General features: G+C 36.8%; 1 long non-coding RNA gene and 1 pseudogene across 2 annotated transcripts; one reads left to right on the forward strand and one right to left on the reverse strand.

The window, feature by feature from the left end:
* Window positions 1–2,669: 2,669 nt before the first annotated feature.
* LOC148729186 (uncharacterized) lies at window positions 2,670–15,993 on the forward strand. Its single transcript, XR_015988812.1, has 3 exons — window positions 2,670–2,821; window positions 14,397–14,511; window positions 15,403–15,993. It is a non-coding gene; the product is annotated as an uncharacterized LOC148729186 (long non-coding RNA).
* Window positions 4,476–14,227, reverse strand: LOC148729187 (uncharacterized; annotated as a pseudogene). Its single transcript, XR_016002427.1, has 16 exons — window positions 14,143–14,227; window positions 13,641–13,676; window positions 13,301–13,357; window positions 12,586–12,710; window positions 12,130–12,212; window positions 11,556–11,638; window positions 11,025–11,111; window positions 10,390–10,477; window positions 10,005–10,084; window positions 9,458–9,604; window positions 9,200–9,325; window positions 8,753–8,788; window positions 8,237–8,300; window positions 7,710–7,756; window positions 6,295–6,337; window positions 4,476–5,848 (listed from the first exon to the last, which is right to left on the reverse strand). The product of XR_016002427.1 is annotated as an uncharacterized LOC148729187 (transcript).
* Window positions 15,994–22,701: the final 6,708 nt, after the last annotated feature.

Raw genomic sequence — 22,701 nt, forward strand, 5'->3', positions numbered from 1 at the left:
CTCCTAACTTGTCATGGGGAGACAAAATCAAAGTCGTGAATGTAGTACTGGTTTTGATGGCTTAAATGCAGGTGCACCATGTAATCTAGGTGGAACTTAGAAAGAAACTTTGTTATAATTGCAATTTTGTATCAAAGCCTATCTTACTTGCCAATAGTTTAATCAGAAACGGTGTACTTGTTAGAGTGAAGGACCCTGAAAAAGTTTAACTACCTCTACGAGTTCTAGCTGTAGTACGTCTGCTTTTCGTAATTTTAGGGGAATGTACTGCATTGATGAGGCCCAGAAAGCCGAAACAGTACTGTCTGCAGTTATATATGTATTTATTAAAGACTGGATAATGCAATTCAAGACTTTTTATTGCCTTAGTCACTATGGTATATGAGCTAATATATCATAATCTACAAATATGGTAAGCGTACGCGTTAGCTTAAAATTAAAAAAGAGCTAAAAATTTTATATAATTTAATAATTTAATTGAAGGTTTTTGATAAAACAATTATTCCACTCGCGCTTGTTGGATATGAGATGATTATAGCCACCTCGGCGCTACGCGCCTCGTTGGCTATTTATCATCTCAAATCCAACGCGCACTCGTAGAATAATTGTTAAGTATATATGTATGTATATGTGTATGTGTATATCTATGTGTATGTATATATATATATATGTGTTTGTCTGTGTGCATGTATGTGTGTGTGTGTGTGGGTGGGTGCGTGTGTGTTTGTGAGTGCGCGTGCGTGCGTGTGTGTGCGTGTGTGTTTGTCTGTGTGTGTGTGCGTGCGTGTGTGTGCGTGGGTGTGTGGGTTGGTGTGTGTGTGTATTCATATATCTGTGTGTGTGTGTGTGTGTGTGCGCGTGTGTGTGCGTGTATTCATATATATGTGTGTGAGTGTGTGTCGGTTGCGTTTTCCAGCAGGGTTGTAATTTCTTTCCGAAAAGACTTGCGAAAAAGCAATTGATCAATAATTGACGAAATAACACTGGTCATTCAAACAAACAAACCAAATAACCAGACCCAAGGGATGAAACATATGTTCAATTCGTGCCTAGAAAATCGCAATTGAGGAAAGCCCTGCCCTTCCTTCCAGGCCAGTTTGGAGGGAGGGGGGGGCCTAGAGGGGACACTGTCTAAGCACTTTATCTTATGAAATTAAAAATATTTTAAAGAAACACCAGTGCTTAAAAGAAAAGAGCTCAGACAAGGGGAAAATTGTTGTCAAATTGACCTTTTCAACCCACAATTACTTTAATTTTATCTCCGTTGTCCTTGTTAAGTTAAAAAAATTCACCCTCTTCCACCTCTCGCCCCCCTCTCCCCCTTCTTACCAAAAAAAAATGTTGTACCGTGATTTCCTGAACCTTTACATACATTCAGAAAACATCGATCGGAAGTATATAAACGATGGCTACGAATACTTCCGTCTCTAAAATCCCCTGAAGAGTAAACAATTACGAAAGAGGCTTGTGGGGATGAAAGCGTAGTCTTTTCTCACTTAACACATTTATGTCCGTGTGATTGTGGTGTCCATTAAGCATATCGTTCGCATATTCACCTACACTGTTTATTGAAACAGCGGCATGCTCAACCTTTACCTTTTCAACCTTTAATAGTTAAGCTCACGATAAATCCTCGCCTGGAAACATTTCTTTGTAAGACCCTCTAAAAGTAATCAGTGAAGATGCTTAATTCGCCATCGCCAAGTCAAACTCAAACGGTAACCTCAGAGCGCTAAGGTTATTGAAGAAATTATTAGGAATATCCCTTGCAAGTTAAAGATTTTAATAAAAATCCTGTGTTAACCTAGACCGAGCATACAATTTGTTACTATGACTTCATATTTTCAAAAAATCCGCTGGATATGTCAACTACACCCAAACTAGATTTTGCATTTTCCCAATAATTCGCTACCGTGGACGTTTTTGAGCTGAGGATCAAATGAATTGTCAAACTGCATGGTTCAACCCTTAGGAATAAAAATTAGTCTAACATTCATAGCTTTTGATGACTAAAAGCGTTCTATTGAAACAGGCTCTTTAAATTGCCTGAATTTGTTTTCTAAACAACAGCCGCCTCTACACGCTGATTTTGCTCTAGAAAAATCAGCACTGCATTGTCTAACAATTGAGAAAATTTCGTGGTAAATGTTTATAGGTCCTATACCTTCACACAAACGGCCAAATCCACAGGATCACCTAGACTCTCCATTGAAAGATTGATAGTCAAACTTCCCTTTCTGTAAACGACTCGCATCACAAATTCAAACACATTAAAAAAAACTTTTTTTAACTAAAGTTTGCACAATTATATGTACGTCGTAACAGATGCTACTAGAGAAAACCGATGGATATCAAACTTTGTTTATGTGTTCTTCTTGTACTACCACAAATACCTGCTGTTTCCGGATCATTCACGGTTTCCGGGAAACGAGCCCAAAAGCCCCTGATCAAAAACGACCACGATTCCTCGTTTTGCCAAGCTTCGACATACGAGCCTCGATTATCCAATCGAGCCTCGATTTTGCAATCGTGCCTCGATTTTCCAATCGAGCCTCGATTTTCCAATCGAGCCTCGATTATCCAATCGAGCCTCGATTTTCCAATCGAGCCTCGATTTTCCAATCGTGCTTCGATTTTCCAATCGAGGCTCGATTTTCTAATCGAGGCTAAATACGGGAGGGAGCCTGGGGCGAGTGAGAGTGGTCATGTTCTAGCAAACTTGTCGTCGCAAACTCAGGACTTTTTTGAAATTTTAAAAAGAACGCGAGAGGGAGAAAGAATATTTTTACACTGCTAAAGAGATGGAGGAAATGGTCCTAAGGTAAGCATTGGTTTCTTCTGGTACATTGTTTTACCGGAGGGTGTTTGTTCCTACTTGCTGCTTCATAGTTTTCGGTTACGTAAGCTCGATAGATTTTCGCGTTCCTATTTTAATTGGTCATTTTTAGCCAAAAAAGGAGCATAACTCTTAGGAAATGTTAAAATGGTTTGGACAAAAAAGACTGAGTAGAGGATGAGTAAAACTAACATTCCGGCACCAGAATTCAAGACAGTCACGCGTATGCATAGCTACCAGCTGACATTCATATTAGTGGGAATGGAAAAAAACAAAAGCAAAATTTTCTCATCTTGCAAACAAATGGTAAGAAGAATAATGTTAACTATACTTATGTCCATTTTCCAAGACCATAATAGCTCAGCAGCATTTCATGGAACATGTGAAAGTTTGGTGGGATACTATAATTTTTTTGAAGCTAAATTTGTTATCCAATTTTGTGTTTCACTCATTCTATTCAGATAATTTTGTGAAACACAATCATACTGTGATATTTTTTATAGCAGAGGAATCTATTTTAAATCAAAATTGACTAAATGTGCACAAATGAATGAACGTTGGAGGTTTTTAAAGAAACTGTGGTGCTGTGTCAGTGGGGGTAGATTAATTAAGATGAAATTGTAACCTGGCCACCCTGAAGATTCAAAAAGCTGACGTTTTGAGCATTAACCCTTTGTCAGAGTTAAGGGCCAATACTTGAAACTTCAGCTTTTTGACTCTCTACAGTACAGTGGCTAATTTATAATTTCAACTTAGTTGATATAACCAAATTAAATGTTGACTAGTAAGATTAACATGGACTTGACAATTAAGTTAAAAGAAATTAATTCTTATGAATTAATTTGATAGTTCAGAACAAATAAGATTCCTAAAATGTTAAATATTAACTTTGTAATAGATCCACCAAACTAATCAACTGTAAAAGCTATGACACAACTGCAACAGTTCACTTTTAACAAAATAATCAAGTGCTTGTTGAGCTGACCTTAATTTTCATATAGCCTGACCTAGCGCACTTTATTGACTGAAAAAAAAAACCTTAATCCTTATCTGCGATCATGACTAAAAAAAAAAAGCAAGACATTTTTGATATTAGTAACTGAATTGAATATTTTAATACCTATTAATTTAATAAATACAAGTTGATTTTACCATTGTAAATAATAAACTTAACATCAAATCTGCCATGTTTGTTGTTTAAGTTGAACCTGCTCTACATGAAATAAAATATCAAAATATCCACGGGTAAATTAAAATAAAGGTGTGACTAACTAGGGACATTTTTTTGGTTTGCATGCTTATGGATCATCTTCAAAATATGAACAAGTTTTAACTTCTTGCCACAATTTTTTATATATACATATATATGTATGTACTGTATAATGTAATTTTAACTTTGCCTACTCTTCAGTGCAAGGCAAGAATTAAGCCAAGGGGTCCCTACTCTAGATATTAAATCACTGTGCTCTCACCCAAGGAAGCCAATTTCACACCTTTCAGTAAAGTAAACATGGTTGTGGTTAAGGTTTATAGTTTCATAGAAGCCTAAATTTTTGCACTCTTTTAGAAGTCTTCTATATTGCATGTGCAACATCAACTATTAAATTCAAATCATAACTAGTTCCAGTATTCGATCTAGTTCATGTTTTTGTTTCATTTATTTGGAATATTCTATTCTGACACTAAATGAAATGGTTGTGGACTCTTACTGATGTAAAAACAGACTAAAAAACAAAGAAACAAACAAAAAGCAAGTTACCTCATATATATTAAGTACTTCCAAAGCAGCTGGCAATAATTAAAGAAAACCAAAAAAAAAAAAAAAAATGTGCTTACTATCCTTAGATGAGGGCACAATATTAAGATGACTAGCATTTCAGATTACGTGGGTATGAGTACAATTTTAGTATGAGCCTACTTAGACATTTTGCATATGTTGATTTACTGATCGTTTGATGCTTCATTTGTTGTCTTTGTTCTTGTGTTTATGTTTTGTTATGAAACAAGGACAAAAGCTTAGTGTTTTTCAAGCAAAAGAGAATGGCAGTTGAACCTGAAAACATGATTTGAAGTTGAATCAGTTACTTGGGGTCAGAAAGCATGAAATGAAAAATATATTTTGCTGTTTTTTGACATCGTATATTCAAGATTGGTCTGTAATTTTTTAAAATAAGGATTCCACTTTATGATGAATTGTTTACCACAATAAACAACTAAAACCTTGAAAAGCATAAAGACTCTGACATACTGGTGATGGTTTGAATGATGTCAGTTCTTGGAAGTTTGAAGATCATAGTTTGACCCAGACCATTTGTTTTTCAAATGACCCAATATAAAATGTCATGCAATACATATGACCCACTTTGACTAAATTCTAAACTGAACACTTTTAGTTCCTTATAACACCAACCATATTTACATTAGGAACTGAAGTTTTGGGCTCTACACTTGTTGTTTATCATCAAAACAAAGAACATTTTTAACTTGTTGCTTTATAGCAGCCTCTATTGAACAAATTTTGAAGGACTCTAGCCAGCCTCTACCATTTTTGATGACCATGAAAATATGTGAAATGTATGGGAAAGTGAAATTTTATTGCATTGTCCCAAGTTGTGTTTCTGGAAGTCTTTTAAATTACCCTAAGCAGTTTGATTGTGCATTTTTATATTTGGATCTGCTCTACATGAAATAAAATATGAAAACATCCACAGGTAAACAGAAACAAAGGTGTGGCTGACAAGGGTCCTTTTAAAGTCTTTTTAAACTTTTAACATTCTGGGTGATTTTCCACCATTGGCTTTTTTCTTTTTGAGGTTGTTCTCCTGTCCTCCTTTTTCCTTTTCCTTTCATGTTTAACATGTTCGTTCCCCTCTTCATCTTTATGTTCCCTCTTTTTCTCTTCTTCTGTGTGCTCCCTCACTTCCTCTTCTTTCTTTTGCTCCTTTTTCTCTTCTACTTTCTTCTCCTCCTTGTTGATGTCTACACAACTTTCCTCTATTTCTTGTCCTTCTTCTGGGGAAAAAGTTATAATTTTAGACATTGTAGGCTGACCAGTAATTTTCTTTTTCTTGCTGTTGACTCTCAATCATATATTTCTCTGATAATTATATTGTCCCAGTTTGGAGGGAAATGCTTTATAGATTGCCAGGTTAAGTAGGGGCCTTAGTTAAAAGGGTCAGTAGGAAATTTCCATAATCCATGGTCTCCAGGTCAAGAATATACATTTCCATGTTCTTTCAATATCTTCTAATAGAGTCTAATCATTTTGTTCAACCTTCTGATTAAATTCTTTTGTAGCTCTAATGACATCCTTATGCCATGTTATCCTCTAAAATGCAGTAGGATGCCAGTGGATCAACTATCATCAGAGATGGCCACTTTTACCAACATTAAAATCAGTATCCTTACTGGTTGGTAAAATACTGGTTATTTTACTTATTAGATAATATGCTTCTCACCTGCTTGTGCAAAAATAATTCCAGATGTACCTGGTAGTGGTTCCTGAAACAAGATAAAAAGTAAAGGGAAGTATGCCATCCACAAGAGTCACGTGTAACTTACTTTTAACAACAAGGGACAATGGCAAAAACCAAGACGCCACTGCCTCAATCTCTTACTTTCCTTTATAACCATGACTATTATAACGTAGATATAGTATTATAAAATTAAATAGTCACTAATGAAATGTACATGAACTAATCTAATTACATGACCTCATATTTCAATGGCAAATTAAAATAGGGCATTCAATACCTTTACTAAACACACTTGGAAAATGATGTTACTAACATGATCTCTATTTACTTAGTTATTTAGGTTGATAAGTTGTTTACATTATAGCATGACCCTTATTTAAAACTATAGTGATAATAGATACTGTCAGTTGTTCCACCTTGCTGTTGTTAATATTATTTGGTCAGGTGTTGATGTTAGTGTTATGCAGGAGGAAGCCATGACAGTTCATTTTGTTCAGTTGTATGTATATTGACATATCTTAAATTATTTTGGTTAAAATGAGAACTAGATCACATGAAGATCATTAAGTAAGTCTGCACAAAATAATGCTTCTCGCAAAGAACCTTGTCCCAAGGGACCCGTCAGTCTGCCCCAAGTGTTGCGACTCACGAAGAACCTCGTCCCAAGGGACCTTTAAGTCTGCCCCAAGTGTCGCGGCTCACGAAGAACCTCGTCCCAAGGGAACTTTCAGTCTGCCCCAAGTGTCGCGGCTCACGGAGAACCTCGTCCCAAGGGACCAGTCAGTCTGCCCCAAGTGTCGCGGCTCACGAAGAACCTCGTCCCAAGGGACCTTTCAGTCTGCCCCAAGTGTCGCGGCTCACGAAGAACCTCGTCCCAAGGGACCCGTCAGTCTGCCCCAAGTGTCGCGGCTCACGAAGAACCTCGTCCCAAGGGACCTTTCAGTCTGCCCCAAGTGTCGCGGCTCACGAAGAACCTCGTCCCAAGGGACCCGTCAGTCTGCCCCAAGTGTCGCGGCTCACGAAGAACCTCGTCCCAAGGGACCTTTCAGTCTGCCCCAAGTGTCGCGGCTCACGAAGAACCTCGTCCCAAGGGACCTGTCAGTCTGCCCCAAGTGTCGCGGCTCACGAAGAACCTCGTCCCAAGGGACCTTTCAGTCTGCCCCAAGTGTCGCGGCTAACGAAGAACCTTGTCCCAAGGGACCCGTCAGTCTGCCTAAGTGTCACGGCCCACAAAGAACCTCGTCCCAAGGGACATGCGAGTTTTTTAAGTTTAAGTCAACTTTTTTTGGTCAATGATCTATGGAACATACAATGCAATATGTTATGGTAGGGTTTTCATAATGTAGCATACTACCAATAATTTTACGTGACATTTTAATGTGCACTACTTCCCTTACCTCATTTGTTTTGCTTGTGTTCGAATCTTCATCTGTCAGGAGGAGAACTAGTCTCAGTATGTAAAAATACACAATTTAATATACCTATATTTTACTATAATTGCTCAAGCAATACAGGTGATGATGATTTATCCAGTAAATTACAGAATTGTGTGGCGACTCTCATTGTTTATCAGGTAACAAATATGAAATTAATAAGCCCTCAACACATAACTTAACATATGACCAGTGTTGATTTTTGGCATTAAGGCAATTTCTTCTGAAATTTTTTAAAGAAAGATGTTATCTCTGTTTTTAGGAACATCATGTAGTCCTAATGTTTGTCCTTATTTTCTGCTTATTATCACTGAGCAAGGCAGATTACCTGTAATTTTCTTGTTGGGTTGCATTACCTTTGCTAAGACTGGGTCTGCTTTTCATGCATGTTCAGTATCATTTGAAGGTACTTCATTTTTATTCTTTACATTGTTTTTTTCATTTTTTGGTAATTACTAGTTTAATACATAATATTTGTATTCGATCCTCACCTAGTATTGTGGATGAAGGGTCACCCTCCAACTGCAAATCGGGAATATTTCCTTGGAATGTCACCTGCAGGCAAAATGAGGAAAGCCATCATGTGACCCAGAATTAACATTTCTTGTTTCCTTACCATTAACAATTTCAAAATTTATGCTTAACTCTATGAATAAAACTCAGGTCATAACCCAAACTTTCAACCTGGGTATACAAAATGAATAGTCAAAAAAGATGATTTTGTCTTTTAATAATAATCAAACTGAAAAATTAGGCTGTGTGGAGAAAGAAACGGTTTATACTAAAGACTGGCTATGGTGATAAGAGCTTTCCAGTTTACTTCTTCAATAATACACATTCTTTTTTTCTGTTTTGATCACTTGTGCCATTTTGCTTCATGTCACACACTCATAGGCAGATAATTTGCAGCAAATTGACCAGTCCGAGCATACACTTTACTTAATATGTGGTGTTGTATCATACATTCAAAGATAAGTTGTTACTATGTGTATTCACTTTTTTCTAACCTCTGATCCCAGAAGGGATTTAATCTCTGCCTCATCCTGGATTAAAAAAAAAAACAAGTTAACAGAATCAAAGAGAAGGTTTAATACATAAATTCCACAGTATTTACCAGGGTAGCTGTTTGAACACTTTACAACTGTGACTTTCAAACCTCATGCAGGCACATTGGTGAATATGCAAGCAAAAATCCCCTCAAAATTCATACTTGTATTATGTATCTCATAATGATTAATTTTGTGTGCTAAGAAATACCAGGAGATAGCATATCATTTGCCATATTTTTTCCACCACCTCTAAAAATCAGGATTAAAAGGGTATTTTGAACAAATTTGAATTCACCAAAGGCATTCCATTTGCCTTCTTGAAATAACACAAGTATATTTTAGACTCCAACTCCAGATTTCTAGTACTGTAGTTATTTGTTTTATGCAATATTATTATTTACTTACTCTCTCATGAATATGAAGCACCTCTGGTCTCTCCAAGAGGTCTCCATGTTTTACCACTTCCCTACCTCTTTGGATAGAGAAGTGTAATGGGAGAGCATTGTTGGAGCCTGCCCAGTCATATACTTCCTATATCATTTAAACAGGAAAAAAGGTTAGATTTCTTTTTATAAAAAGCTATCTGCCAATCACTGTATGTCTACATAATTTTACCAAAGTGCTATTTACAGTTTAATAATTTGTATCATTGTTTATATGTACCTGGAAGAAGGCACCTTTGATGAACTGGCGCTCTTCCTTGCCGTTTGAGTGGCGGAGGATGATTTTCACTTTCTCTTTTTTTTCTTCCCGACTGACATCTGTAACTCTGGCTTGTCGGGCTTTCCTTATCTTGCTTGATTCTTTAATCTTACAGAATAAATACATGACAACCTCAGTAATATTTCATTGATAATGTAGAAAAAAGATCTTGAAATTTCTGCTGCTAAGTCTTAAAAGAGAAAGTGGTAATTATAGCAGTTTTTTTGGTAACAAGTATTATTTATGTTGAATCACTTCATTTCACTCATTTCCTTTCCTGTTTGGGGATATGTCTCTGAAACTTGGGCCATACTTTGATGGCTGGTGCTTGTTTTGGCTCCTGAAGTCTTAAAGGAAGCCTTCTAAAAGTAATCCTCATTTCATTGCCTGACTTTCTCCTAATGTGTTCTTTATTTTTGTTTATTTCCAACAGGTAATCATGCCACGATTGACATAATTGATATTGGCATTATTTGTGCTATGTAAGTATTTGGGAAAAGCTATTTACCTTGTCATCCTCTATTGCCTTTTGCAATGCACTCTCCTGCTCCTTCTTAGGTGAATGAACGATCCTGCTCTAACCTCTCCCTATTGGAAACAATGAATAACTTATGGTGAATCTCACCAGTGTTCACTTTGATTTGCTGCATCTGTCTGGATAGTCAAAACATATTAACCACATAATTTGCATACACCTAGGGTTTTTTAATGTTTGTTAATTGCGAACAAGACATTGTTTGAAACAGCTTAGTATCTGATGTATGAATAACACATCAGACTTGAGCTATATGAGTTTATGAAAATTTTCTGTAAGATCATAAGGTTGTCAATGGGTAACAAGCTGGAAATAATTATTTCTACCTTTATCTTATCGAATATTAAAGACCTCTTACCATTCCCTTGTGAATGCATCCACAGCATCTGCTGCCCTTTTTACTGCATCCACCACATCTTCCTTTGTTACCAATTTTAGGTTGTCTCCTTGTTATAAGAATCCAAAATACAACAATTTTGTTTCCAGCCATCTTTAAGTCAAATCAGATCAATATTAACCTATGATGTTCAATTTTTAAAAAGGGGCCAAAAAGACATATTAAAACAATTTACCAAAAAGTGGCAACATTTATGCAAGGTCAAACTGGTATGTAGGTAGTATACTGGTGCCTGATGATGGCTTGGGATATTGTACATGACTGCAAGTCAACCTTAAAATTAAAGAGTACATTATCTTTAAATTAATATAAGACTTAAGGTAAGGGAAGCGCTTTTAAAGCAATGGGAGTTTTTCCTCAAACTTCCTAGTGTTTATTGTTTGTTTTGACTTGTGCCCACACATAGTGATGACATTAAAATTGAATGAATACAGACTGACTTGCAGGCATGGGATCCTTTTCAAACATTCCAAACTGAACGTTATTTGCCAAGAAAAGCTTATTACTATTATCAATACAAAATTCCCTTCATTAACATTTACCAACCTTTTCAACAAATTGTATTTTGAGGCTATTTACATTCTTAAAATGCTCACCACAAAAACGCTCTATGAGGATAGGCTGAGAAGTTGTGGGTGCCATTATGAGTAAATCGGACCCTGCACTTCCAAATTTTCTTTTCACTGTCATAAAAAATAACATAAAATGGTAAGAAGAGTTTGAGAACATTGACAATTATGGGCATTCTTGCATCTTTTATTGGTGCGTAGAGGTTGTTATGGGGCACTAAATATAGCATAAGGAAACACAACATAGACTAGAAGATAACAGGATATTTTGATATGCTCAGTACTACAGAAAGTAAAACACCCTATTATAAGTACATCCTGGAAGGGAACAGGAGATGTCAACATCCCTTAATAATGAAGAAACATATCTATGCACACACTCTTTACAGTACACAATATCAGTACTTCAGATGTATCCATTTTTAAATATTAGTAAAGTGTGAGAATTACATTACAATCTTGATGTTTAGCCATTAAGACATAGGAAACTTTTTTAACTTTGACCTTTTTGTCTCGTATCTCAGTAAAACATCCAAAACACGGATAGTAATTCAATACCTTCTCTCCCAGATCTCGATTTTTCTTTAGTTATCCAAAAGTATAACTTTCCATGATTGATTCCATGTAGAATATTCAGAATCCTGATGATTTAAGAGAGAGATAAACATATTTGATTACTAATTAAAATTAATTACTACTTAATGTGAAATATAGCATGCATGCATCATACAGTGGATATTAAGAATCTTGAATACCCTTTGTGATGTTTGTGAGTGATGTTTGTGTGTGATGTCTGTATTTCAAATTATAATGTAATTTATGTTTGAAAACACAGAAACCAGTCAGTTGGAGTAACCTTCTATGTACAAAAAAATTGTCATGTGGGTACACATTGCACCAGGTAAGCATGGTCACTTTTGATGTCTCCATGTGTTTTTAAGTTATATACACAGAAAAGTTTAAAGGCACGGTTCATGCATATGTCTCTCAATAAGAAAAACTAACTATTATGAACTATGATATTAACCTACTTATTTTGTCACTGTGACTTAGTGTAATCAGAAGCTGTTTCTGCGGAGTGCAGCCTGCTTTTAGAGATAAAAATAACCTTTTATTAACTATTGATAGTCACCTTATCACATCAGGTATGTTGTCACCTTCTTGTAGGATCACTGTAACCATGCTTCTCTGGTCAGACCTGGCCTGGTGACACATCTAGATACACAAATTTATAAATTAAAGTAGAGCTACATTTAATGTTATTTCTTTTGGTGTTATGATGCAACACAGTGCATTGTTGCAATGCATGCATCAGGACTATATGTCACCTAGAGAAATTAAAGTTGACAGACAGTAACTATAGTATACTTTTCCAAATGGGTCTGTTCCTCAGCAAGTGAAATTGACATATGACAAATGTGGCTTCACAAAAGTTTACAGGCTATTTTTATTTCAAATGTGACTGCTAATATATTTTACTTCTCATTAACTCAACACATTGACACCTAGGCATGCTAACTGTATTTATTTACAACAGTTTCCTTGAAAATTGCAAGCCATCCGGGCAAACATAACATCGCTATTTAACACAAATCTCCTCATATGTCAAGTTCAAAAAGATTGGTAGGAGAATATCCTCATGGGCTGATGCTACCTCCATCAGCACTTGTTCACAGTAAAGCACATCCCATGGTCTGTCCACACACCATTGCACTGCAAAATTATTATATTGTGGTCTACAAATAGTAGTGGTATTCAATCGAACTGTCATCCTTTAAGGACATCTGTGTCAAAATCTTCTAAGGGTTGGGTTTTTTTCAAACTCTTCTTCCATTTTCCTTCTTGAAATAACAAGTATATTTTAGACTCCAATTCCAGATTTCTAGCACTTTTGTTATTTGTTTTATGCAATATTATTATATACAAATAGTAATGGTGTTCAATTGAACTGTCACCATGAAGGACCTGTGCCAAAATCTTCTAAGGGTTGTTGTTTTTTTTTTTTGTTTTGTTTCCATTCCCCAACTCTTGCTGTAGTTTGAAATATGAATCAGACAGCTACATAGGGTATAAGCAAGGTTAAGCTTTCTATTTTAGGTTCAAATGCTACTTTTGGCATGAATATTGTTTTGTAACTGGTGGAAATCTATCTAATGTCATCATCCAGGGAGAGCCCTGCATGTAATTGCATTAAATTATTGACAATAATTCCAACATACCTTGATTATTCAGATCCAGAACTCCTAAGGAACTCATAAATTATTGAAAATATTATTAAATTATTGACAATATTTCCAACATACCTCGAGTATTCAGATCCAGAACTCCTAAGGAACTCATATCCTCTTCTACAACCCCAGCTTAAATGTAATGGCACAAAATTGAATGAATTTCAAGAACATTACTTATTGTGCATTACTTCATGCTACAAAACTGCACGAGTCAGTCAGTCTATCCGTCTATATCACACTGTACTCTACCATAATACTGTAGATTATCCTATTCTTCATCAACAGGAGACCCAATTGTTCATCTCTCTTGTTTTTCAATTAAATTATTGAGTAAATAAAATTATGTTCAAGCTAATCCCACTTTGGCTTTTTTAAGTGTATCTGTTTTTTAATCCATTTTATAGAAACATACCTGTTTCCCACTGTTCTGTGCCAGTTAAATGACATGCTATAATAAATGTAAAAAAATATATGGTGTAAAAATTTCCTCCTTTTTGATTTAATTTCTTGATCAGTCCCACATAAATATTGTTGATTTACATCATACCTAATGTGTAAATCTGACTTGGCTTACTTTTTTAGGGCACTTTCTCAGTGTTAAGACTTAAAACACTGGCTTTTAATAGTGCTCTGTAAATTTGCCTTATAAATGGTATTACAGGATACAATTTGAAATCATCTATGTAAACTATCTGCAGTTTTAAACTTGATTTCTAGTGTAATGTGCATGCTTTTTTCAGAAAATATCCTTACCCACCCCGGAGATAACTATTAGATATTCCAATCTGGATTGGGTTTTTGGTCTGCAATAGCCAAAGATCATGATTTTGGTGGGGGGGGGGGGGGGGGTTATAGAGGAAAAATAAAAAAAAAACAGCATTTTGATGCTCTTTAATCATTCACCATGGTATTACCTGAGTCAACATTTACTGGGTTACTAGCTAAATAGCTCCTGTCGAGGTCACTGGTATCCATGTCATCAAAAGCAGAAACACCATTTGTTCAAAAAACAACACAACACCGTTTTGAATTGTGTCACATCATAATCATATACGGGCAGATGGGTCACTTGCTTCCAGTCAAGATGCAAATGGAAGAATGAATAAAAAACATTAACTAAGTTTATAACTAGTGTGCAAATCAATCAAACACTTACATTCACTTGTAGGCAATGTCAAGTCCACTTGATTAACAACACCACTTGCCACCCTTGCTTCATCACTGGAAGTCCCTGGCTGGATGACTGAGTTTGTCACACTTGTTTGAGATGAGCTGGGATTTGGGTGAGTGGTTGATTGTTGAGAAAGCAAGGAAGGGTTGGAATTGAGCTGAGCAGAGGAAAGGGAGGTTTGGGATTGGTTTGTGGAGGGTGGGTTAGAATTAGGCTGAGCTAGGAAAATGGAGGGCTGGAATTGGTTGGTGGATGGTGGGTCTGAATTGGGCTGCCCAGGGTGATGGGAGGGATGGGATTGGTTTGTGGAGGGTGGGTTGGAATTGGGCTGAACAGAGGGAAGGGAGGGTTGTTGGTTTGTAGAGGGTGGGTTGGAACTGGGCTGAGCAGAGGGAAGGGAGGGTTGTTGTTGGTTTGTAGAGAGTGGGTTGGAACTGGGCTGAGCAGAGGGAAGGGAGGGTTGTTGTTGGTTTGTAGAGGCTGGGTTGGAACTGGGCTGAGCAGAGGGGAAGGAGGGTTGTGGTTGGTTTGTAGAGGGTAGGTTGGGATCGGGCTGAGCAGAAGGAAGGAAGGCTTGTGATTGGTTTGTGGAAGAATGGAGGGAGGCAGCATTGGAAGTGGGATTCATTTGAAGAGAGAGAGGAGGATGGTTGGGATTGGTAACTCCTGGTGTTGGTATGGACTCAGGGTTAGGGTTAGATCCTGAGATGAAAAATAAAACAAAGAATTTAAATCAGCCATTTGAATTACCATTAAAATAGTGGAAAGATGCGAGCATTACTAGTTTTTTATTGATAAATCTATGACAAACAAATATTGAAAATTTTTATGAGGCAAAGATCCTTATTGCCAGTTGGCCAATCAGTGGTAATAAACATTAAAAGGGTAAATATTGAAAAATTAGAATTTATATATCAAAGTTTTTATTTCTCAGCAGATTAATTGGGTTATGTTGTTGCTTTTGTCTTTCAAAGACCACTGGTGATTTTCTTTTTAATTGCAGCGAAAATGTATTTCCACTTCAAGGAGGCTGTTATTTCCAGAACGCTGTTATTGCAATTCTAACAGGCATTTGTGGGTACTGCAGCCATATATTTTACTCCACTACAGTTATATTCATGTCAACATGCAAATTTGCTAAAGACCAGCCTTTGCAGCACAGTTATCTTGTGGCTTTGCCAAAATTGGCTTTTACTATCTTTACTTATGGGTCATATGACACAGATGTGTATGCACTCAATGCGATCTTTTGGTGCTGACTGCAATGACACAAACCCTTGATTGATTATTAAAGTTTACACTAACCTCCATTTCTCGGGTGTTGCAAAACCATGTATATGCGCCTGGAATTGGAACTCCCCTTGCCATAAATTCTAAATATTTCCTTGGCGTCTGGTATGCCTCTGTAAACTTTTTCCATTTTGCTCCCACGGCTCGTAGACTTGTATAGAGGAATTCTATGGAAAGGAAAGTTCAACATCGACACTACGTACAGTTTACAGTGGCTATATGAAATAACATTTCAATTCACTAAATAGTAAATAAAGTATGGGGCAAATCTAAATAGAGATGATCAATGATAAGTTTCTAGACTTGTTTGGCGTGTATTATTCCAGTCCATATTCCCCTCTACTCCTTTACCCACTCCCCCTGCCTCAATGATTAGGCTCCTGTCAATCTGGAAATTCTAGTAGAGATTCCTGCTTTCCTTAATTAAATAATTTTACCAATTGCCTGTTTTCACTGTGTAACCATTGCACAGGTAAAGTCAAGAATAGAAGAGATAAAAAACGTTAAATATCGAAACAGTCTCGGTAAGATTCAGATCTGTGCGTAGTTTAGGGCGATAAGTATTCTGATCAAACTGAAAATCCGTTTAAAATGTAAGTCTTCGAGTAACGACTGATAATTCCTTTCTTTTTTAATTTTGATGACGTTGCGTGAAATGACTCTAAATGGGGTGGATCAGGATAACTTTCGGCCCAACCTTACACGTGTTATAAAAGGTGCTGTTTTTATATATTACGTGCACATTTAACTCCATTGCAGGCCTTACATTCGTAGCAAGTTCACTGCTCATACTTTGGTTTTAATGAATGATCCGAAGCAAATAGCTAAAGTATAAGTGGTAAATTTTGAATCCTTTGTCGCGTGGCTAAAATTTGAATTGTTTTGCTCTACCTGGGTTTTACGTGACCACACACTTCTCAGTTTACATTCACTATTCAATGCAAACAACCTGCATGCGGGATAAAGTGCTTTGGTACTTAACCTACCTATCCAAGTCAACAGCCGCAAGTCCAGCAAAATTTTCCTTGACCAGCTCTTTTATCTGTGCACTCGAATAGTTGCCTCCAATTTTAATGTCTTTCACTCTACCCTCGCGATTCAGCAGTACCCACGGATTTCCACGCGGTGTACACTTCGCCTTTCCCTTCAGCCATACGAACACTTTACTCGTTGACTTTGCTATCGGCTGAGGTGACCCGCAATCGCTTCCAGAGCTTGAATCGCCTGAATCTCCCATGTTCGAATATCCTTGGTCAATTCAGTCAAGTGATTTATTGATGGAATCCAAACGAACAGGCCCTCTTTTGTTCTGCCTTAAAAGCACGAGTCCGGCACGTGAGTAAGAAAACCGAAACCAATCAACTTCATTGTTGGGGGGGCCCAGTGGAGTAATATACCAAAAGACTATTTCCGCTATCACACATCACTTTTGGGTAAAGTAAAGGTTTAGAGCCTTCCCGAACCACTCAAGAAGTGGCGTTAGTTAGGGGTTTAAGTCTATTCGCACAGCTCTTTATTCCTTACATTTCGATTACGCAAAAGAAGAAAAAACCGCTGGCAGTGGTTTGGAAAAGGAAGAAGGTGGGAGGTGGAAAAATCAACCAGCCCTCGCTCAATAAAATGACTAAGAAAACTGATACCAATCAACTTCATTGTCGGAAGGGAGGGGGGCCCCAGTGGGATGTTATACTAAAACACTATTTCCGCTATCACATCACTATTGTATATAGTAAAGGTTATGAGCGATAAAAATACTCGAAACTTTTCCAAACCACTCTAGAAGTTGCGTTAGTTAGGGGTTTAAGTGTGTTCCCGGAGTGCGCAACAAAAAGAAACCGCAGGGGTTTTGAAAAAGAAGACAGTTGGGACATGGGCGTCCAAAGTAGTAAAGCTCACGTCTAGAGGAGAAATGTATTATTATTTCATGGAAACGTCACCCGTTGTGTGACCCGGTGTTAATTTATTCGAGGAACCGTTGAGAATTTGAATGCGTCATAAGGAATGGGGAACGAAATATGGTCGATTTACAACACTAAGTATTCCGAAATACGAACATGTTAAACATAAGAATGACAAAACTTAGTCACTCCTAGTATGTCCGACGTGGTTTTTGGTGATTTCTGCAGTTTTTGCCTTGCTTTGCAAAGTCGTTTTAAAACAGGTAGGACAGTGATAGCATAGCCATCGTCTTCCCACCCCTTGAGTAGTACTCAAAGTGCTGATAAAATACTAGGCTAAGGACCAGTCAATGAGACAGGCGTTACAAAAAAATATGAAAATTAAAAAATTAATCACACACTCGCGATTCAGGAGCTAGCCTGCTATCACAACAAATTTCAAGGAGTTTGAGTTTGGTGATTATAATTTATTAGGTAGAATAATTTTCTGAAAGTAGTTTCTGAGGCATTTGTATATTCCCCGATCCTTCAAATTCTCGAGCCTCCTGATAACTTTACCGAAAGCGGTTTCTTTACCCCAAGACGAACTGCACTGAATTCTTTGTCCGATTTTTTCGCAGCCTTTGATGACTTTGATTGATTTAACTTGCTCTTATGTTTATTAGAAGTTTAAGAAATCGGAATTCCACCGTACTCTTTATCGCCTTGTTCCTGGCCTCAAAAACTAAATTAACCTAAATTACGTAGTTACTATATTGCGAGGCTAAAACAGGCAAAAAATTACCAATCACATTATCTAGACCTCGCCATTGCCACCACATCCTATCATCAAGGTACGACTGAAGGCAATCACGTGCTATTGGCCCACACGGATTCTGTTTCTTGGGTGTGTACCCCTGCCAGAGAAAACCTAATTTTGAAAACAATTGTTTAAGTTAAAAAGGCACTGGGGACACAATACTAAAACAATGAATTGAAAAAGAATTGTCTTTATAATCGTAGGTCTGCAAACACAACAAGTAATAATAAAGGTTTTAATTAAAATATGCTGCTTTGAAAAGATAACAATTACAATAGGCGCTTTAGCGGCAAGCTTTTAAATCAAAAAGAAAGGATTCTGCTAGTGCTTAGAGACTCGAGCAAAAAAAAGATGCTGATAATATAAGGTCAGTCTTCAGTTTTCCTAAAGAAACGGAGTCCTCAAAATGAAGAGGGAAATGGGAGACTAAAATGGCACTGTAGTGACAAGATGCTAAAACAATGAATTGAAACAGACATGTCTTTATTAACATAGGTCTCCAAACATACAAAGTGATAACAACAAAGCTTTTAATTAATTAACAATGAAAAGATAAATATTACAAAAGGCACTTTAGCGGCAAACAGAATTGAAAGTATGCCGCCAAAGTGCGAATTGATAAAGGGTTCTGGAAGAGCCTTAGGACTCAAGCCCCAAAAAAAGAAATGATGCTAAAACAAAGATTCGTTTATTGAAAAATACTGTCTTCCAAAATAAAAGCTACAAAAGGCCCTTTAGAGGCAAAATCAATAAATTGAAAAAGGAGTCTGAAAGAGCCTTAATTAAGACTCAAGGAAAAAGAACTCAAGTGAGAAAGCACACTAGGTGATAGTAACAAAGGCTTTGTGTATTAAAAAAATACTGTTTTCCAACACAAATTTATCTTACAAAAGGCACTTTAGCGGCACGCTGCAAGATCAATAAATTGAAAAGGATTTTGCTACAGCCTAAATACTCAAGGGAAAAGAACAGAAGTGTGGAAACACACGAGTTGATAGTAACAAAGGCTTTTTGTTTTAAAAACTACTGTTTTCAAAAGCAAATCTTACAAAAGGAACTTAGCGACACGCTGCAAAATCAATAACTCGGAAAAGGATGCTGCTATAACCTAAGGAAGTTTGCAGATCGACCTATTTGAAAGATTTGTTTATTTAAAATTACTGTCTTCTTTAGTGGCAAAATCAATAAATTGAAAAAGGATTCTGCCAAAGCTTAAAGACTCAAGGAAAAAGAACTTAAGTGAGAAAACACAATGGGTCATAGTAACAAAGGCTTTGTGCATTCAAAATACTGTTTTCCAACAAAAATTAATCATACAAAAGGCACTTTAGCGGCACGCTGCAAGATCAATACATTGAAACTGAAGGATTCTGCTAGAGCCTAAAGACTCAAGGAAAAGGAACTCAAGTGAGAAAAAACAATAGGTGATAGTGACAAAAACTTTGTGTATAAAATACTGTTTTGCGAAACAAATCTTACAAAAGGCAATTTAGCGGCATGCTGCAAGATCAATAAATTGAAAAAGGATTCCTCTAGAGCCTTAATACTCAAGAGACGAGAACACAAGTGTGAAAACACAATAGTTGATACATACCTACATACATACATAGATAATTTATTTGGTAACGCAGGTTGGTTACTGGCAGCATTAAGCTGATGTGGACCTGCGACAAATCTAGCTTCTATTTAAGTAAAGTAATTAAAAAAAAAAAGTAGAAAAATCCTAGCATAAATTAAAATGTGAGTAGTGATTCAAACTGGTTTATAATCCTAGCATAAATTTCAATAGAGGTAGTAAGATAAAATTCCTAAAGATATTTACAATTTACCAAATCCTTGTTGCCAACTAGAGCAGTTTGATTAAAAGATATCTTTTCAATAATTGTTGAAAGAGAACGGAGTTTGTTCTTAAATCTCTTATTATCCTCTACGTTCTTAACTGAACGAGGCAAAGAATTCCACGCTATTGCAGACCTATGTCTAAAAGACAGTCTTCCAACATCAGAGTTTGGTAGCTCCAGAGTTAGTTTTAAATTGTCCCTCATATTTCGTGTATTTGGACTTTTCCTAATAATTGTTACAACCTGCTCAGGATTGATCCCATAAAAAGCTTTGTGTGTCAGAGAAAGGAGCCTCATCTTATAGAAATAACTTATGGATTTCTAAGAAGACGGTATCACTGATTGGGAATTAGTACCTCCGTGTTGTTTGAAGATAACCTTGGCAGCCCTCAGGTGAATTTTCTCTAAAACACCTAACTTTGCTTACCCCATACAACAAATTCCATAAGTGATGCTTGGTAAAATTCCCTTAAAATATATGGACTCCAAGATATGAGAGAGAGGCTTTTGAACCTGCGCAGTTGCTTTACCTTCTTGACCATAGACATTGATAGATCTTTGATGTGGGGTCCAAGCTTAACTTCTTGTAAATCATAAACCCAAGATAGTATGACTTGTTGACAAAGTTAATGGCATGACCAACCAGTTTGACTGGTCTTAAAGGACCAATGAAAGCATTACGGGTAAGAAGCATAACCTCAGTTTTATCGGGATGAATTGTTAAACGTTCCTGCTACACCACTTAGCTATATCAGTTAAATAAGTTTGGATCTTAAGGCTGACATCATCAATGGAATTGCCTATACAATATAGAGTTGTGTCATCAGTAAACATTTCCATCTTTCCACAACTAGGCACTTCAGGCAGATCATCGACGTAAATACTAAAAAGCATGGGGCCAAGTACTGTGCTTGGGGTACGCCAAAATTGACGGTCACTTCATTAGATCTTTGCCCCTTAACCTCAACAAACTGTATTCTCTCAGATAAGTAATTTTCAATCAGATTGTTTTGGTTCCCTGATATTCTACAGGCTTGGAGTTTGAGGGCCATCGTGTTATGACAAATGTAATCAAATGCCTTTTTAAAGTCTATAAACAGTATTCCCACAGTTTTGTTTTTATCCAGTCCGTGTCTCCAAACTTCGGTCAGGTGCAGCATTAAGAGTTCTGTTGACCTGCCAGTTTTGAAAATCCACTGGATTTTGTTGGACTTGTTAAAATGGCAGTCAATGGAATCTCCTGTTATGCCCTCGTACACTTTGCTAGGAATAAGCAATAGAGAAATAGGCCTAAAGTCACCTCTTTTAGAGCTATGTAACTTTTTGGGTACAGCTTTCCCTTTACTCAGCTTCCATCGAGGAAGGTAAATTGGGGATTTTAAACTTACTTCCATCACATAAGACAGGCCAACTGCTACAGCATCTCCTTCAAGTTTGAGTCCCCCTGAGGTAATGTTGTAAGGGCCACATTCTTTTCCAGGCTTAACTCTTTTATCGATAACCCTTTTAATCTTGTGGACATTAAGTTGTACTGGCTCAATAGTAGGTGTAATTTGGTAAATGTGCTGATGTTCATTACCACTGGTATCTGTTAGAATATCATTTGCAAGCCTCTCACCAACTTTAGAGAAGAAGTCATTGAAACTGTCAGCCTTGTGTTTAAAATTTATTGTAATAATTCCATCCTCATTTTTAATTGCACTCACATTGCCTTTTGATTTGCCTTGCATTTCACCGGCGTACCAACCTCCAAAAGTCACCTGAGCTCTTTGCACTTTAAAATTTAACTTTCCGATATTCAGCTTCAGCTTCTCTCGTGATCTTAGTTACAAGATTACGTTTTTTGCTATACCGTTTCCATGCATCTGTATCACTTGGGTTCCTTTGCTTTTCTTAACAAGACATATCTCCTATTCATCTCCTTGATGATATTGCTATTCATCCACTTCAGTCCATTGGTGCGAACCTTTACTTTACAAGATTTTAAACGCTCATTCATTATGTATTTATACAAATACTCACAGGCCCAAGCAACATAATCCACATCATCAAAAGTTCCACAAATACTCCAGGGTGATGTATCGAGGTCCTGTCTGAGATGGTCAGAGTTAAGGCTCTTAAAATAAGTCACTTATTTAATCACAGGACTTGACTTTTGCCTTCGCAAATTCACCAAAGCATATTCAAGATGGAGATCAGAAATCCCTGGGTCATGACCGCTTGCAAGTTTCACCTTGGATTTGTTGGATGTAAAGATCAGGTCTATGGTTGTGTTTGAAGATTCCGTAATCCTACTCGGTTCTTCAATCACATTCTCTGAACCAAAATGTGTAGCCACTTTTAACAAGCGCTTCCCCATACTTTTTTGATATTGGAGTCAAAGTCATCCATGATCATAATGTTGAATATTTTCAACCAAAGATCGTCCAAGATTGCTTGGAGCTTGTAGAAGAACTTACCGTGGGTTGGAGGAC

Source organism: Stylophora pistillata, chromosome 6 (genome assembly GCF_964205215.1).
Source record: "Stylophora pistillata chromosome 6, jaStyPist1.2, whole genome shotgun sequence".
Lineage (NCBI taxonomy): Eukaryota > Metazoa > Cnidaria > Anthozoa > Scleractinia > Pocilloporidae > Stylophora > Stylophora pistillata.